A 15,113-nucleotide genomic window follows, 5' to 3' on the forward strand; every position below is an offset into this window, starting at 1 on the left:
CATTATGGGTATGGTAGGGTATGAGAAAGCTCTGTGCAAAGTGAATGCCGCGCGAGCTCACTTTTGACCAAAAACAACCACGAGTTGATGATTCGGAGTAATAAACCCGGGTTTTTGCACCGATATGTGACAATAGATGAAACATCGCTCCAACATTTCACTCCGAAGTCCAATCGATAGTCATCCGAGTGGGCTGCACACGATAAACCCGCTCCAAAGCGTGGGAAAACGGAACAGTCGGCTGGCAAGTTATGGCGTCTATATTTTGGGATGCGCATGGAATAATTTTCATTGGATACCTTGAAAAGGAAGTACTATCAACAGCGACTATTACTTAGCATTATTGGACCGTTTGAAGGAGGAAACGGCCGCATTGGAATAAACTGAAAGTGCTGCTTCACCAAGACAATGCAGCGTGTCAAAAATCCATGAATTGGACTTCGAATTGCTTCCTCATCTACCGTATTCTCCAGATGTGCCCCCCAGCGACTATTTATTGTTCTCAGATCTCAAAAGAATGCCCGGTGGGAAGAATTTTTCGTCGAATGAAGAGGTGATCGACGAAACTGAGGCCTATTTTGAGGCAAAGGACAAATCGTACTACAAAAATGGTATCGAAAAGTTGAAGGGTCGCTACAATCAATATGTTGAATAAAAAAAATAATTTTGCCAAAAAACTATGTTTTACTATGGTAGGCCGAGGACCTTGATCTATTATATAAATGGCGGGAGCTCCGCAATAGTAACAATCATAAAAAAGTTGCGATTGAGAAACACTTTATAATGGAAGCCAACATTAAACTGAGAAAGAATTGGGGCAATGATCATAAGATTTAAAATTAAAATTGGAAGAATGTGGTATGGTTCGATGCATCATCGTTGACATTGTTTACTACAAATGGCTGGGTTTATGTATGGAGAACCCCAAAAGAACCCTACGGTTCGGACTGCCGGTTTCCTACAGTCAAGTATGGAATATATATAACCGGTCCTCTCATTCACTGGCCGGCTAACTGCGAATGAATATCTCAATATTCTCAATGATGAAGTGTTTACTATAATTGCTGTCGAACGGTGCCATATTCTAAGATAATAATGCGCCTATACCCACAGCCACAAAGGTTTAGTCTTACTTTAGTTTAGAATGGGAATACATTCCGTTGTAAATTATCCAGACACTATTGAATTGAAGCTCTTTTAAAAGGTGTTCAGATAATGTTGTCCACCCCCTGTATATGTAAGTAATCTACGTACACTCATAGTAACATTTTATTAGTCATCACACCTACTTAGAACAACATTACAATGCTGTTCATGGTCTACAAGATCATTCTGATATATTTAATCATTCTTTATGCAATATGAAATGGTATTTTATGCAATATTTATGTTTTATGTCAAATAACAATTATGTAAAAATATACAAATATTAGAAGGCGTACTAGATTATAATAAGATACTTAGAGTTGAACAGACTCAAATATCAGTTTTGATTAAATAATATACTAGTGACCCGTCCCGGCTTCGCACGGGTGCAATGCTGATACTAAATTAAATACACTACAGAAAAAATATGAACGTTGTATATAAAAACATAGCGGCCCGCTCCGACTTTGCACGGGCATAAAATATATATGCCTATGTCACTCAATGAAAACATGATTAAAATCGATCCAGTATTTTTGGTTCATTCATTACTGCCCTTGGCCTGCACGCATTAAATTTGGAGTAAAACAATTCCTCTAAATTCATACAATTTTTATTACATTACACATTTTTAAACGCAAATTTTAAATTTGTAATATCTCCGAAAATATTTGTTTAATTTACATGCTGTAAGGAACCATATTGATCTATATTAATTGCACACTGTATTTAAGGTACTTAATTCGATAAGGATTAATGCCGTATTGCTTAAAATAGCTTCGTAAATAAGCCATTTTCTCACGTAAAAAGTAAACAATAAAAATGGTTAATGTGGGTTATCCCTAAAAGATAAACATATACCATCGCGGACTTTTTTGTAGACCTTTTTATGGTGTACAATACTGTAGTACATTAATTTGATCTAACTCGTAGGGTTAGGCAGCGTTTTGCTAATTGCTAAATAAGCCTAAAAAATAGGTTAATTTACGACATCACGTTAGAAACCTCTAAAATTAGCAATGTTGCCTTAGTATATTATGCATGTATTATACATATAAACCTTCCTCTTGAATCACTCTGTCTATTGAAAAAAACCGCATCAAAATCCGTTGCGTAGTTTTAAAGATTTAAGCGCACATAGGGATATAGGGACAGAAAAGGCGACTTTGTTTTATACTATGTAGTGATAATTATTAATTTATTTAATTCTACTTTTAAAAATATTATGATGTATCAAGATAACTTAGCCAAAGCAAAAACAAGAAACAATTCATGAAAAATACCTATGTTCAAAAGACTGCACTATGCGATAAGCATTCATTTATTCTGCATAGTTAACTAGATGTTTCTATTCTCAACTACTGTAATATAAATCACTACGCGTACTTAACCTTCACACTAATGACACACACACACTTTCTTGGTCAAATTTCTCGTATAACCCATTATGTTGCATAATGTTTATTGTAATAATCACTTCCAAATATTGAATAATATAGTTGACACTGAATAATATCGTAGCGTGTTATATATCGATTCAACTATTTAGTTAATTAAATATATGCCCAAGCTGCAATCATTACTTATTATCATTTTTATATCAGTTTTCAAAATATATAATTTATAATTATACTACTATTTATAATCAATAAATATCGTCTTACATTGTTGTTTTTTATCTCCTAGAACGTCAACAATCTACCCATAGACAACAAGTATTATTATATGATTTCAGATATAATATAACTATCCTGTCATGGAGAAGATCACTTCAGTAAGTGATCTACTCTACAACTTATAATCTAAATATTGTTCTAGATACTATTCTAACTTATTTTAAAATCCATCCTAACTTTTTTAGAAGCTGTTCTAGCTTATTCTAGAGATTATTAAATGTGTCTATTAATAAGTTGAGTGTCTGCTATTTTATTCAATTTCAATTTACGGTCATTCAAAATATAATTCATTATTCTATAATTCACAAACTAATGATCCGACAGCTGTCAAATTTATACACGCATCTTTTGAGGGTTAGGGCTAACTAAAAAAGATATGGATTTAATTCTAGTATCGCCATCTGTGCATCAGGCCGGGGACTTTTTAATTGGTCTGTTACAGGATGGATCAAGCAAACTATTTGATATCAAGATATCTTTTTCAGTATTTTTTCCGTTCCCATGCAGGGAAACTGAATAGACTGAGATTGTTGATTGGCCACTTAATGTGCCCCAGAATTCACCAGTAAGCTGTGAGTTTTGTGACCATTCCGCTATTTCCGTCCTTCACCTTTTGAGCGATTGACCTCGCCTTTCTTCAGTTAGAATAAGATTCGGTCTGAATAATTATAGAAAACTCTGTAGTGATAGTTTTTATGGAATTTCTATGAGAAATTAATTATTATCATAGAATTTAACTTATATGAACCATTCCCTTAACTCCTAATAATTATTTTTGTATCCTTCATCTGTTTTACGCACTTCACTGTCATCGCGCATATTTAACTGTTCGGCGAGTGCATTGGGATGCACCAATAATCTTTCAGAGTACTTCGCACTAACACTCCGAATCACACTCGTTATGGGTTCTATGGGGAAATCGCGCTGAATCAGTTCGTTGGTCACGTAATATGGGGCATCGACGATGACTCGCAACACTTTATTCTGGAACCTCTGTAGGATATCTATGTTAGATTTGCTAATAGTACCCCACAGTTCAATACCCTAGGTCCAAATGGGCCTAAATATTGACTTATATAGCAAAACTTTGTTATCTAATGATAATTTAGATTTACGCCCTATCAGACAGTACATTTGGGTTAGTTTAAGCCCAAGCTGTTTGCGTTTTGTAACTATATGATTTTTTCCATGGCAAACGTCGAAATGCATTCCCAGATATTTAACGTTGTCTGCTTGCGGAAGTTCATGATTATTCAATTTTACTGAGGGACATGTTCTTCTGCAAAGGGTGAATGTCACAAGGGTAGATTTTGTCTCATTTGCTTTTATACGCCACGTTTTCAACCACAATTCGACTTTGTTAAGATGAAGTTGGAGGTTTGTTGTGGCTGATATTGGATCCCCGTGTGATGATAAAACCGCTGTATCGTCAGCATATGTTGCAACAGTAGTGTTTCTTGAGATCAGTAGGTCAGTTATATACAATAGATATAACAATGGACCAAGAACACTGCCCTTCAGAACGATAAGAACCTTGTTCCTAAACTTAATTTAAAATTTCATTAGGGTAATAAAAGTAATACCAACAATTTATAAACTATAATAATTTATTAGAATATATATAAATCTCAATATAATTAAAAAACTCAAGTGTTTTAATGGCGTGTCAGTAAGACTTTGGCTTTATTCAAGCTATATATTTTTCTGTATAGGTTGCACTCGGGTTGATCCTCTTCAGTGAAGCACCTTGTGATATACGACATTTTTCGTTTTGTTATTAGGTGCAAGAACAAATAAAGCGGACGGTTTGGTGACACGTGAAATATCTACAATTCATCATGAGGGAAACATGCATTTTTTAGATTTTCAAATTAGTTTTAGCGTTTTATCGTTTGAATCATCGGAATCTTCGGAATGAGAACTTCTTCATCTTTAAACTTCCATTTGATTATCATCGCGTGAATCACATTGATCGTTAACGTTTCTTTAAATATTTTAGATAGATTTTGATACATAACTACTGTGCTAACTTTCAGTGGTATATTGTGCGGTGGATAGTCAGACATATTAGAGTTTTCTAAAAAAAATCGAAAATCGAATCGCTAAAGGTTTCAATTGCATGAATACACACATACATTCTGTAAAAGAAAACATAGATGTATAAAATGTTCAGGCAAATAAATTACTGCTGACTGTAAAATATCTAAAGGAGATAAAGTAAGATGTATAATCTGTATTCCGAGGAGCATCCGGTATTTTAAAGAGGATATGTAGTTGCTAAAATGATACAAGAGAGAATAAAGTCAATCAAATTAAACTAAAAGAAACAACCGAAAAGATATAATCAAGTCCATAGTAAATTGACCTACGCCAACAAATAAAAAGGCACAGAGGAAAAAGAAGCAACCCTCAACTAATTGCTGTTAAAAATCATAGCAAAGTTGGAGAAACAGGAAAGAATTATTGAATTTTCCATTGAAATAATTCATAAACTAGAAAAAAATAAGCCTCTCACTTCAAGAACTAGGCATGGCAAATAATGACATTCGAATTGGAATTCGAATCTTGACGATGCTGTATCGATTTAATTGATCTAAATAAATTATAATATAAGAGATGCTAAGTCTGGTAAGTACGTTTGGTCGTCGGGAACTTTTCACTCGAGCTGTAATGCTGCATAATTTACATATTTTGTGACAAGCGATTGAATATTGATAGAGTTCTTCATTTAATTTTCGTGATATTCTTTTGAAATATCAAATAGTGTATAGATATTGTAAATATCAATAGATATTGCAGAAACTTATTGAACAAACATCGATTATCACTCACTTCCCAAGGCAATTATAGTTTTTTTTTAATATTAATTGATGCATTCGTTTCTAAAATAATTTTAACTAATTCTTGGACTTGCAAGGTTCCTAGTATTCAAATAATAATATTTTATTTATTTCCGGTTGACAATGACATTGTCTTGCATTAATTATCGTGGTTTCGTAATTAATTATGTTTGATATTTAAATATATATGAAAAAAGCGTACGTTATAATGATCTAGTTTTATGGAAATAGGTCACACAGTCTTTTCGGCGATATCCTTCTTCATATTCGTTAAGCGTTAATAATTAACTAGTTTATATTGAAAACATTTAATTTTATGTGGTAACCTTGAAAACATAACAAAAATTCTTAAGGTTTTTTAATTGAACAATATATGTTTATGCTTTGATCAGAAATAGTGTGGTTTATTTTGAATTATCTTCCCCAAGCCAAACTGTTATTAAGGAATATTAGTTGCTTTCAAAAAGTCAACGAAAATAAATCGGACTCACTGTAACAGTCCCCGGCCTACCATAGTAAAACACATATTTTGGCAAAACTAGGTTTGTATTCAACATAATTCCCTTCAAGGGTGATACACTGATTATAGAGACCCTCCAATTTTTCGAAACCATTTTTGTAGGACGATTTGTCCTTTGCTTCAAAATAAGCCTCAGTTTCGACAATCACCTCTTTATTCGACGAACATTTCTTCCCAGTGAACATTCTTTTGAGATATGAGAACAGGAAATAGTCTCTGGGGCCCAGATCTGGAGAATACGGTGGATGAGAAAGCAATTCGAAGCCCAATTCATGGATATTTGCCATCGGTGCATTGTCTTGGTGAAGCAGCACATTCTTTTTCTTCAAATGCGACCGTTGTTCGGCGATTTCGTCCTTCAAACGGTCCAATAATGCTACGTAATAGTCACTGTTGATGGTCCTTCCTTTTTCAAGGTAGTCAATGAAAATTATTCCATGCGCATTCCAAAATACAGATGCATAACCTTGCCAGCCGACTGTTGCGTTTTTCCATGCTTTGGAGCGGGTTGATTGTGTGTAGTCCACTCGGATGACCCTCGATTGGACTTCGGAGTGAAATGGTGGAGCCATGTTTCATCTATTGTCACATATCGACGCAAAAACACTGCTCCGAATCATCAACTCATCGTTGTTTTTGGTCAAAAGTGAGCTCGCGCGGCGCCCACTTTGCACAGAGCTTTCTCATACCCAAATATTCGTAAATGATATATACATGTTCAATTGATATCTTTAGAGTGTCTGTTATTTCATTCAATTTCAATTTACGGTAATTCAAAATCATTTTGTGGATTTCGTTTAATGTTTTCGTCGATAACAATCTCTTTTCGGTATCCTCTGCGTTTTATCCATTTATTTCACAATAACAAAGTTAGCTTCACTAAAAATGCTGCCAAATTTATATACGCATTTCTTGAGGCTTAGGGCTAACTGAAAAACATATGATAAATTCTAGTAGCGCCATCTATGTGTCAGGCTGGGGACTTAAATCACTGTAGACATAAATTGCAAGTTAGTCGGTCACGACTAGTAATAATATATTAATAAATAACTAATAATATGTACTAATTAACGAGTTTTCTGGAAAATGTTTTCTTAATGGTCTAAATTTTTAGATTATGTTAAAGAGGATATTTGTATATTATTTTATGATGTTAAAAGTAAAGTTAAAAGTACTGTAATAAATGTCATGAATTTGTAACAAATATTACCTGAAGGTTGAAAGGTAGTTTCATAGTATAATTTAATGTTTACAGTGACTGAGAAATTTTATACTGTTTTATACTGATATTTCGCTTGCTTGGTTGCTAGAGTCAACGTCATTAACCATTGGCAAATATAAACTTTTTCGCAAGACAGGTCTTCTTACGACCAGCTAACTCTACAACCAGTTTAGTATCAGCGATTTAGAATTTTTATTTTATACGAATAAACAGGTTGGTTATTTATTTCACAAATTAAAGTGTCACAACGTAAGGTTTTTTATGCATATTAGCAAGAAGTTTGGGATTATGGTCTCTAGTTTTTTTAATGAAATGATAAATAACCTTTGTACAATTCAATTAAGGTTAAAAGATTCGATGCCTGTTCTTTTTTGTTATAGGCCTGAGTCTATTGATATAAATAATGAAAAGTTAGAGTACCATAAGAGAATTAGCCTTTAATTAAAAAAATAACATTTCTATTAGTAACATACAAACTTATAATTAAAGTTCGTATTAACAATGAAAACTGTATTTAACAATATTCATCAGATTTGGTATACAGTGACATTTTACGTAAAATTATTTTTTATTGTTATTGTTAATAGTTTTTTGATACATGTATTAAGATTCTGAATTATTTGAAGATTATGTAAAAACTGATGTAAATTATGATATATCGCATCTGATACACTGTAATTATATTCACGTCACAATACTATTAGTACTTTTTCAGACTTTTATCATGATAAAATGTACAAAGAAAATATATATTTTAGTATTTTCTTGGTCACTTTTGAAGCATTCGACCTTTTTAGGACTTTTCTCCATTTTCAATCATGTTTTCTCATCGAATGAAATAATATCTGGTGAATATGATGGTAAAATATAATAAGACTATGAACAATGGATTACCCTCTCTCTTTTACAATATATTTGAGCTATTTTCCCGCTGAACAGGGAACGACAGTCGCCGCTAAACTATGCATCTTACATCAGGTCCTAAATTATTCGTCTACCTAACCATACAGAAAACGGCTGATCCTTTTTGGCTCCTATAGTTCGCTGGATTGCTTCCGTGGACGGAAGTAGAATCATCCCTTAGTTTCCAAATTCCTAATACTTCCAGGATTCCTCTTGCTGACTGATTGTTTGCTAAAGCTTCATAGGTTCATCGTGTGCAGTCCACTCGGATGACTGTCGATTTAACTTCGGATGGAAATGGTGAAGCCATGTTTCATCCATTGTCTCATCTTCAAATGATCATCTTCAAATTGCTCCGAATTATCAACTCGTCGTTGTTTTTGGCCAAAAGTGAGCTGCACAGAGCTTTCTCATACCTAAATATTCGTAAATGATACACGAATACGAATACGTACACGTTCAGTTGATATCTTTAGAGTGTCTGCTATTTCATTCAATTTCAATTTACAGTCTAATGATCCGACAGCTGTCAAATTTATACACGCATCTTATACACGAGGGTTAGGGCTAACTAAAAAATGGAAAAATGATATGGATTTAATTCTGGTAGCGCCATCTGTGCATCAGGCTGGGGACTTTTTCATTGGTCTGTTAAAGGATGGATCAAGCAAACTATTTGATATCAAGATATCTTTTTCGGTATTTTTTCCGTTCCCATGCAGGGAAACTGAATAGACTGAGATTGTTTATTGGCCACTTAATGTGCCCCAGAATTCTCCAGCAAGCTGTGAGTTTTGTGACCATTCCGCCATTTCCGTCCTTCACCTTTTGAGCGATTGACCTCGCCTTTCTTCAGTTAGAATAAGATTCTGTCTGAATAATTATAGAAAACTCTGTAGTGATAGTTTTTATGGAATTTCTATGAGATATTAATTATTATCATAGAATTTAACTTATATGAATCATTCCCTTAACTCCTAATAATTATTTTTGTATCCTTCATCTGTTTTACACCTTCCTGTCATTCTGAACGTTGATATTTCGTTATTGACATTCATTTTGTCTATACATAAAGCTTTGTTTATCAAATTTTAATTTATTATATTAATTTTATTTATATATATACACATTTATGTTTGTCCGCGTCGTTTGTAAACAATGTTCAGTTTTAAATACAAAAACACAATTGTATAGTCATGAATTGACGATAAAATCGTCGAAAACGACAAAATATTATGAGCACACTAAATTACATCCGATATATTCAGAAGTTCTATAAGGCAATGTATAGGGTCTGATATTGAATTTATTATAACAATATATGCAGTCGACACGGTAGGCTTAACATTACCTGAATATCCAATAATAGCACGACCGAAGCTCTAAATACACCTCAATAAAATCTAACTATGCAACTTTTACTCTGGATAGAAAGAACATCAATAATTTTGAACTCCTGCAGCTGGATGATGTTAAATATCTTGGTATGTATCTAGATCGATTCTGCTTTAAAGAAGCACATATTTGCTAAACAAAGACAACTTAGTCTTAAACTTTCAGACAAATTATATTTTGATAACAAGGTATTGCTTTAATCAATACTTAGATCTATTTGATCATATGTAATACAACTATGTGGTAAGTACTACTAGCAAGTATACTATACCCATGACTCAAGTGATACATCGCGATATTTGTTTAAAATCAATAAGAAGCATAGATCAGGACAAGTTTAATGTAGATCCTTTCTCACATTGGTATACCGGGAAATGAGTACGTGGATAGTGCAGCTAAATCGGCACCCTCATCTCCCCTCCCCATCACGGATGTTTGTGTCTATACCGACCTGATCCCATTCGTTTCTTGTTTCACAAATAACGAGGTACAACGTCTTTGGGTCCAGGAGGCTATTCACAATAGGCTCTTTGGGGTTAAAGCTGTTTTTTCTCCTCTCTTCGCGTTCTTTCCCTTCGTCACCGTTCCGTTCGTTTCTCGCACTGTCAGTTGATGACGTCGAGCCCGCCTGCTTACTGTGAGTTTTGTCATCGTGCCCCTATTTCAGTGTACCACACATTGAACAACTGTCCACAGCTCACCCAGATTAGAACTAAATATGGACTGGACAATTTTAGAAATGCCTTAACAGGAGAAAATAGACAGACTCCTTGGGTTTCTACGAGAGATAGATTTTCTCCATAGCATTTAGCCTCTGTCAAGTTTAGTGTTACTGACTAAATAACCATTATCAGTCTGGTATGGGTGCTATCTGGATAGAACTTGTCTTCATTATGGTTGTGTTTGTAGTCCTGTATTTGTGTTTAGTTTTAAATTGTATATACACGATTTATGCTTTTAACCCCCCTACTTGTGTTATTAAATTTATTTATTTATTAATTTATTATTTTATATATACACTTTATGTCTGTCCCCATTCCCTCTAGATAAACACCGTACTATTGTATAGTCGATCCGAGAAATGGAACTCATTTCTAGCGGAGCGAACCAAAGGTTGGATGGCCCTTCATCTAGCGACTCTCTAAAAACCTCGTGGGAAAAACGCAGAACGTCATATCCCCTTAAGGTCAGCGGAGACAGGAACTTTTGCAGTCACCGACCACGAAAAGACCGAGCTCCTCGCTAAAACCTATTAGGCCCAAATGGAACGCCTCCATCTTTACGAAGGCCAACTCCGTTCATTCGCAAGTGCCTCCGAGTTATCTTTTAAACCATCTAGTTACTCCTAAAATACTCACGCAAATGATCAGCAAGATTCGGAATAAGAAGGCCTCGAGTTTCGATAATATTTCGATAGCCCAACTGAAAAATCTTCCCTACAAGCAGCTCGCCGAACTAACTAATATTATCAACGCCATTCTGAGGCTGCAACACTTTTTATCCACATGGAAACATCTGCATTCATCGCAGAGTTATCCCCAAAAAAGGAGCTAAGTCATCACCTTGAGACTACAGACCTATTAGCCCACTAAGTTAGTTCCATTTCCAAGTTTGCTAAAAGAGCTTTATGGCCCTATGTTAGTAACTGGTGTAATATTGCATATGTATTAACATTGCTGTTTTTATATTAAATACACTTCACATAGTTATTGGTATTTCCTCGGTCTGATTATCCATCGTGCTATTATCCATTTGCGGTATATCACACGTGTAGAGTAGGTAAAGAATTGGTCCCAAATACACTTCCTTGTTGTAGACCTGCTCTATCTTCTTTATTGTAGAGTAGAAACTTCCTCGTGTTTTATTCTAAATATTCTGGCTGTAATGTAAGATTTTAATAGTTCAGTGTGTTGCTTCAGTAATATTTTTGTAGCTTATGAACAAGGCCGTCATGCCATAACTTATCGAGGGCTTGTGCCATATCTACGAATATAGCTGAACATACCTTTTTCCCATTGTAGGCTTTTTCTTTTACATCCGATATTCTACGCAACTGTAGGTCGAATATTTGTTCACAAACCCAAACTGATGTGGAGGTATTAGATTTTTTTACTCTATAATCTCGCTTAATTTAACGTTACCATCTTCTATATATATATATATATATATATATATATATATATATATATATATATATATATATATATATATATATATATATATATATATGTTTCTCATTTGTACATTTCTTCAAATAAAAGAAAGAAATTAAAGGTTCCTTGCTAATAACGCTTACCTAGTACACAGCTGGTATAGAAGAAAAGAAAAAAAAGATACTGATACAATATTATTAATGCTTGAGGATTATGTCGGTGGCAGATGGCTACTGTTACGATATAACGAAATATTAGTGGTTATAGGTGGGCAGAACTTTAAACATTAGTTATGCGTAGATAAAGTTCTGTCAACGTCAATTTTAAAAAATTAAATCGATATAATGATTTGAAAATAAAGTCCCTCAAAAATAATTCGGACATATTATTTTTTAAGAAAAATTAAAATAATCATCTATAATCTATATCTATAATCAATCCAGCGCTACAATATTACAAATAAAACTATTACGAGAATAGTTTTTTAGTTTAAATAAAACATCCTTAAGACAAAAAGAGACATTTGAAAGCTGCGAAACTGTAAAACAATACATTAAGTAGTTTTAGACGGAATATCATCTAGTTGACCTAGTTAGAATTTATTTAAAATATGTTTTATAGAATTTCAAGCTTAATAATTATTTTATAACGGAGTAAAAGTGAGTAGTGAAATTATCAAATTTCATAGTATGGTGTTTTTTTACAATAATATATATAATTATATTATTAAAAATTCAATTGATGATAAAATATTGTTATATAACAAGTACATATAATAATAATAAAAATAACAAGTTAAAAAAACGTATTTGTTCATTTGAAATACGTTATTGTTTCAAGTTATTCATTTGATAAATATACATCAATTCACACAATAAAAGCCATGCATAATTTCACAACTTTCTTTTCCGAATTTACGAACCGTATTATTTTTAGGTCAATAACAGTAATCTCAAAAAAACTATTCTCGTTTTGCTATAATTCGTAATATTGCATCGCTTTGTATAGTGATTTGCTTTCGTAATATTTAGTAAATAAGTTTTTTTTTCCGTTAACAAGAAGTGCGAATTCAAGGTTTTCTTAGGGCATACTATTATTGTTCAAAACATTATGTATGTTTAGCCATTGTTTTCCCCATGCATTTGACAGAATTCCAATTGTAAGCCGGTAAAATAACATCTAAATAATGAAATTGTTGTAATAACTAAACAAAAAGAAACAAAAAGCTTATTTAACTTATCTACTACACGTATTTTATAGTCTACTATATACACCCAATTTAGCTTAAGATCTACCTAAACTTATTTATGTATCTACAATATTATTAACTAACCAACTAAATTTATAATGTCTAAACGTCGTAATATTGCCGTATCAACTCAAACAAAATTCTAATGTAAATAAAATAATTAAACAAAAACGCTGTTATAAAATATAATATGTTTTAGCATTATAGTAAATCTAATGCCTATATTACCGAAGTACTTAACCTACAATTAAGTATCCGTTTATTATAGTTTGTAGGTTAGGGTTGTGATTAATTATATTTACATTAAACTCTTTTCCATACCACCTATGAGTTGGAGTTATAATCTCAAAAAAGCTATTCTCGTTTTGCTATAATTCGTAATATTGCATCGCTTCGTATAGTGATTTGCTTTCGTAATATTTAGTAAATAAGTTTTTTTCCGTTAACAAGAAGTGCGAATTCAAGGTTTTCTTAGGGCATACTATTATTGTTCAAAACATTATGTATGTTTAGCCATTGTTTTCCCCATGCATTTGACAGAATTCCAATTGTAAGCCTGTAAAATAACATCTAAATAATGAAATTGTTGTAATAACTAAACAAAAAGAAACAAAAAGCTTATTTAACTTATCTACTACACGTATTTTATAGTCTACTATATACACCCAATTTAGCTTAAGATCTACCTAAACTTATTTATGTATCTACAATATTATTAACTAACCAACTAAATTTATAATGTCTAAACGTCGTAATATTGCCGTATCAACTCAAACAAAATTCTAATGTAAATAAAATAATTAAACAAAAACGCTGTTATAAAATATAATATGTTTTAGCATTATAGTAAATCTAATGCCTATATTACCGAAGTACTTAACCTACAATTAAGTATCCGTTTATTATAGTTTGTAGGTTAGGGTTGTGATTAATTATATTTACATTAAACTGTTTTCCATACCACCTATGAGTTGGAGTTATAATCTCAAAAAAGCTATTCTCGTTTTGCTATAGTTCGTAATATTGCATCGCTTCGTATAGTGATTTGCTTTCGTAATATTTAGTAAATAAGTTTTTTTCCGTTAACAAGAAGTGCGAATTCAAGGTTTTCTTAGGGCATACTATTATTGTTCAAAACATTATGTATGTTTAGCCATTGTTTTCCCCATGCATTTGACAGAATTCCAATTGTAAGCCTGTAAAATAACATCTAAATAATGAAATTGTTGTAATAACTAAACAAGAAGAAACAAAAAGCTTATTTAACTTATCTACTACACGTATTTTATAGTCTACTATATACACCCAATTTAGCTTAAGATCTACCTAAACTTATTTATGTATCTACAATATTATTAACTAACCAACTAAATTTATAATGTCTAAACGTCGTAATATTGCCGTATCAACTCAAACAAAATTCTAATGTAAATAAAATAATTAAACAAAAACGCTGTTATAAAATATAATATGTTTTAGCATTATAGTAAATCTAATGCCTATATTACCGAAGTACTTAACCTACAATTAAGTATCCGTTTATTATAGTTTGTAGGTTAGGGTTGTGATTAATTATATTTACATTAAACTCTTTTCCATACCACCTATGAGTTGGAGTTATAATCTCAAAAAAGCTATTCTCGTTTTGCTATAGTTCGTAATATTGCATCGCTTCGTATAGTGATTTGCTTTCGTAATATTTAGTAAATAAGTTTTTTTCCGTTAACAAGAAGTGCGAATTCAAGGTTTTCTTAGGGCATACTATTATTGTTCAAAACATTATGTATGTTTAGCCATTGTTTTCCCCATGCATTTGACAGAATTCCAATTGTAAGCCTGTAAAATAACATCTAAATAATGAAATTGTTGTAATAACTAAACAAGAAGAAACAAAAAGCTTATTTAACTTATCTACTACACGTATTTTATAGTCTACTATATACACCCAATTTAGCTTAAGATCTACCTAAACTTATTTATGTATCTACAATATTATTAACTAACCAACT

This window comes from Rhynchophorus ferrugineus, unplaced genomic scaffold (assembly GCF_030347505.1).
Source record: "Rhynchophorus ferrugineus isolate W39M unplaced genomic scaffold, kcgeb_rfMv2 rfM2, whole genome shotgun sequence".
Lineage (NCBI taxonomy): Eukaryota > Metazoa > Arthropoda > Insecta > Coleoptera > Curculionidae > Rhynchophorus > Rhynchophorus ferrugineus.